The sequence below is a fragment of the Schistocerca americana genome, chromosome 2 (assembly GCF_021461395.2).
Source record: "Schistocerca americana isolate TAMUIC-IGC-003095 chromosome 2, iqSchAmer2.1, whole genome shotgun sequence".
NCBI classification, from domain to species: Eukaryota; Metazoa; Arthropoda; class Insecta; order Orthoptera; family Acrididae; genus Schistocerca; species Schistocerca americana.
In genome coordinates, this window is record NC_060120.1 from 950,595,379 (window position 1) to 950,600,685 (window position 5,307).

The window sequence follows — 5,307 nt, forward strand, 5'->3', positions numbered from 1 at the left end:
GCTCAAAGAATTCCGTTGAATCCACACCGTGCCGTCGTACCAACTGTTGGCGTGGCACCACACGCTTCTGTTTCTGCGCAGTGGTGAGGGAATGGGACACCCATTGTGCAGACACTTCCATCATCTTCAAACCCTCATGGACGACCGTGTGGAGGGTTCCTCGTGATACATCTATTGCCTTTCCTAGTTCATCAAACGAACTCGCTTGTGCCCCTTTATCAAGTCATTGGCACTCTGGGAATTGTCTGGTTTGCGAGCAGTTCCTTAACACCTAGTGCTTTTTGCGTTTTTCAGCTCAGTAGCTGCCCTGTTTGAACTCTGATACCCAACGAAACACGGATCTGCGACTTTGCGCTTTTTCGCCAGTCATGGTTACTAACGTCTTGCGGATGTCTCAAGCACTCACTCCTTCCCACCAGAGAAACCGTTGGCAATGCTTTTCTGCTTCCATGTTACCAGCATACTCGCAAGCCACAACAGGTTCTGCTGTAATGCGCCACCTATGGGAAGCCAGAAACACTATGGTGGCACTGGACAGCACTATGATCTATTTTCGCGCATACGCCGACACACATTTCAAAGTGCTACTCCGCAGTAGTTATAGGGGAGTGCCAATTAATACTGAACGTATTAAGTGTTTATCAAACATGGTATTGCAGACATTTATGTATTTCTTAAGTCTAAGCAATTTCGACAAATACAAACAAATGAACAGTACACTTTTAAAATAGAAACTAATTAATTTAACTAAAGACAGTGTTGTGACTTGGCAAGACAGCCAAGCCACTATGAGGTAGCCGAAAGGCACGCGTTTAAGCTCACGCAGGCTGGCGTGAGGTCTGGAACAGTTAAAGGAGTTGAGTCTAGTAAAAAAGTACGTAGCTTCTGGAATACTTAACTTTAATCCATAATTGGTAAACATCGGTCTGACGGTACATGCATCACAAGATAAATAGCAAATGATAATGGCGCCTTGCTAGGTCGTAGCAAATGACGTAGCTGAAGGCTATGCTAACTATCGTCTCGGCAAATGAGAACGTAATTTGTCAGTGAACCATCGCTAGCAAAGTCGGCTGTACAACTGGGGCGAGTGCTAGGAAGTCTCTCTAGACCTGCCGTGTGGCGGCGCTCGGTCTGCAATCACTGATAGTGGCGACACGCGGGTCCGCCGTATAGTAACGGACCGCGGCCGATTTAAAGGCTACCACCTAACAAGTGTGGTGTCTGGCGGTGACACCACAGACAGCAAACTACTAAGATTCACCAAACGCCAAAGGATTATAGTTTTAAGATTACGAAATGAACAATTTACCCAAAGTTAGCAAACTTCGTCCCACTCCAGTGATTTTGTTCCAACACTGAGTAAGAAGAAAAATATTAACTAAAAGACAGAAAATTTCCATTAGCAGATGTTCCATACCAATATACTAACACGGACCAACATTTAGTTATCATCTCAGACAAGGCAATGAACCACTATTAAACAACCCTACAAAGCAAGTGGTCAACGATAAAAGATGTACAAACAAAGTTAAGAAACAACACCCAGATGGTTCCAATTAACAATAATATATTTAACTCTGCGTCCTCAGACCAGCCCAAAGAATACTCCCAAGCTACAGATTGGGCTCAAACCCAATATACAGGAATATTTGAAACATAAACAGGCAGAAACCCTCAGCAATGTACATCAGTTGCCTTTTTAAAATTCATATAAAAGTGTATAAATGCAATATGCACCGGGACGCACAACGCCTTCAATTAAGTCAGGAAAATTGAACTTGCCTTATGCTGAGTACACTTTAAAGGCACAATTCATAATACTCCAGCATTATACACAGGGAAAAGGGCACTAGACAGCCATAGCGGAGAAGCAAAACAAATTTAAGAACTTAACTACCACTAAACAACTCTTTGCAACATTAGAGTTAACTAATCGTAAAACACGCAGTATACGTACCAAGGCACAACTTATAACTCCAACTACCTTCTCGTACAGTCTACACATTAAGATGCTCACCAGGGACATCCACTTTGCATGTTCTGTAGATACCAAACAACGTAAGGAATACCAAGACCGTTCTCCACCAGATTCGAATGTCGTGTCTCTCAGGCATGTAAACTGAAAGATTAGCAGTGCAGACTTTCGCTCAGTGCTATTCAGCTCCAGCAGTTGGTTACAATGTCCATTGCCTACATAACTTGCAGCTGCTGTCGTTGTATAGCCGTCCTTTTACTATCGGTCGCAACTGATACCGAGCTGATCCGGGGGCGTTAAGTCTACACGGCAGACGATGTACGTGCCCCCTGGCGGGACGCTACGCAGGTCGTTGACTAGCAACAGCAAAGAATCTGAATGGCGCTTTCGTTTGCACATCGCAGGCGCGCACAGATCAAAGGTGGTATTTTTTTTTCCACGACAATATTTCACCTCGTTCTGCACAGCACACAGTCATACATGCTGCTCCTTTCATCAAATTTTGCCTGACCTCCCATAGCCTCTTAAGTTGGTGTGCAATGTCTTCTTCTTCTCCTTTCCTCAGACGAAGAAACCATCACATAACGTCAAGTAGGCGATTTTCGTGGTGAAGTATTTTCTTAACAGCCAAACATCAAACGTCTACAACCAAAGTCTCTGTCAGGTCACCTATCGCTGGGAAAAATGTGTCGCATGGAAAGGTGATTCTGCAAAGAAAGAGCAACACTGTCACCAAGTTTTTTTGGTCGTGACATGAATTTCTCGAGGTGATAGTGAATGCGTGTTTTACTATCCATCACACATTATAATGTTCATTCACTTTACAGAGTAACATTTCTTTTGAAACTTCCTGGCAGATTAAAATGTGTGCCCGACCGAGACTCGAACTCGGGACCTTTGCCTTTTGCGGGCAAGTGCTCTACCAACTGAGCTACCGAAGCACGACTCACGCCCGGTACTCACAGCTTTACTTCTGCTAGTTCTGCAATGTTCGCAGGAGAACTTCTGTAAAGTTTGGAAGGTAGGAGACGAGGTACTGGCAGAAGTAAAGCTGTGAGTACCGGGCGTAAGTCGTGCTTCGGTAGCTCAGTTGGTATGTCCGCCCCCGGTAGCTGAGTGGTCAGCGCGACAGACTGTCAATCCTAAGGGCCCGGGTTCGATTCCCGGCTGGGTCGGAGATTTTCTCCGCTCAGGGACTGGGTATTGTGTTCAGGAGCGCCGTGGTCCCGTGGTTAGCGTGAGCAGCTGGGGAATGAGAGGTCCTTGGTTCAAGTCTTCCCTCGAGTGAAAAGTTTAATCAATGTCGCGCTACTGCGGGACCCTGAATGTCGACAACAGGTCACCGACACGTGGCACACCTGTGTTGAACGCATTATGCGTTACGAGACCACACTGCAGTGGTGGTTGCTGTGCGCCAAACCGGCCATCCGACGCACATTGACGCACTATGGCAGAGCCAGAGCCAGGTGGAATCACCATACAACTGATTTCTACTATAGCGCTCTACGTGAACTCATGGATCAACCTCCATCCCCGGATCGTCTAAAAGAAGCTCAACGCATCAAGGCAAAGATTTTAACCTTGACCAGACGCCGTCTAGAGGGAGCTATTGTGCGAGCACGCAGCCAAGAAAGTATTAACGGTGAAGAACCTTCTATGCATCATATTATTCAAAATGTTCGTCGACGCCGACAGGCTTTGATGACAACTTTAGACTTACCTGATGGACGACGGCTGACTTCGCAAGCTACCATTGCGGATGCATTCACAACGCACTATAGACTTTTCTATCAAGAAGTACCTGCCGGTGCAGAGGCCATTGCTGAGGTTACCCAGGAGACACTTAGTACTCTAAACGCAGCAGCTGCAACCCTCCTGACTTCTGAAGTGACCACCGACGACGTCCAAGGCGCTGTGGCCAAAGGGTCTCTGAATCGATCTCCCGGCCCGGATGGTTTACCTCTCGAATTTTACAGAACCTTCCAAGATTTGATGATGCCACGATGGAGGGACATGTACTGGGAACTTTTTTCCGGCGCGGTGAACCCGCCACCAATGTTCATGGAAGGCTTACTTGTACCAGTCCCGAAACCCGCAGGAGGAACACGACTCGACAGTTATCGGCCGATCACGTTACTCAATTCCGACTTCAAGATTTTCACACGCCTTCTAGCAGTGCGACTCAATCATGTCTTACGAGACATTGTTTCCCACGAACAAACATCTTTAGGCGGCGATCGTAATATACAGACAGCCCTCAGTGAATATCGAGATGTGATCGCTGTGGCAACACACTCGCGACTGCCAGCAGCTTTAATCTCCATCGACTTCAAACAAGCGTTTGACCGCGTCAATCGTGCATTCCTCAACGCAGTGATGGACCGAATGGCAATTCCCCCGACGTTCACGCAAGTGATTATGCGGCTCCTTCGTGGAGCAACGTCCAGACTTCTCGTCAACGGCAGACTTACAGAACCTATACGGATTGAACGCTCAGTACGGCAGGGTTGCCCTTTGTCGACGGTGCTTTATGCCATTGCGATGGAACCACTCATTTGCGGATTACGGCGACGTTTGACAGGTATTCCACTCCGGGATCATATGTTCCGCTGCCGAGCTTACGCGGACGACTTGGCCCTCGTCGTACGTTCAGCGGCCGACGTACAAGCTGCGATGCAGTGGATTACCCGTTACAGTGCAGGGGCAGGGAGCGCTATGAACGTGGCAAAATCATGCGCCATGAAGATCGGCCGCGGCCTTCCCGCAGACAGCGTAGTCCCATTACAACTGGTGGACACCCTTCGTTGTCTCGGGTTGGTGTACACGCGAGACATTCGTCGCACCTCGGCGATCAATTTTCGGGCGCTGCTGCAACGCATCCGGGCCAACTTACAAAATCACATACTACGCCCGCTGACTATGTGCCAGATAGTCACCTTCGTCAATACCCATCTGGCAGCCCGGATACCCCATATAGCGCAGATTCTGCCCATCACTGCAACAATGGCGGCCAGATTACAGGCGGCTTTCGGCTATTTCATTTGTTCTGGACACATCTTCAAAGTCCAGTATGAAGCTCTCACCTTACCGAAGCGGGATGGTGGCCTCGATCTGGTTAATGTGAGAGCCAGGACTACGGCACTTTACACCAATACTATGCTCCGGTTATGGAAAAGCCAAAATGCTAGTTTTACTGGAATGTTGACCACCGAGCTCGCACCTGTTTCGAGACGCCCACCGACGTCTTTGGCACACACCCCACCTCCGATGTCACATATCGGCCGTTTCTTTTTGGAGTACAGCTACATATGCACTGAGCTCCCCAGGAC

At 47.9% G+C, this 5,307-nt stretch overlaps 1 non-coding gene across 1 annotated transcript; it reads right to left on the reverse strand.

The window, feature by feature from the left end:
- Positions 1 to 2,845: 2,845 nt before the first annotated feature.
- Trnal-caa lies at positions 2,846 to 2,920 on the reverse strand. The gene has a single exon. It is a non-coding gene; the product is annotated as a tRNA-Leu (tRNA).
- Between the last annotated feature and the right edge of the window lie 2,387 nt (positions 2,921 to 5,307).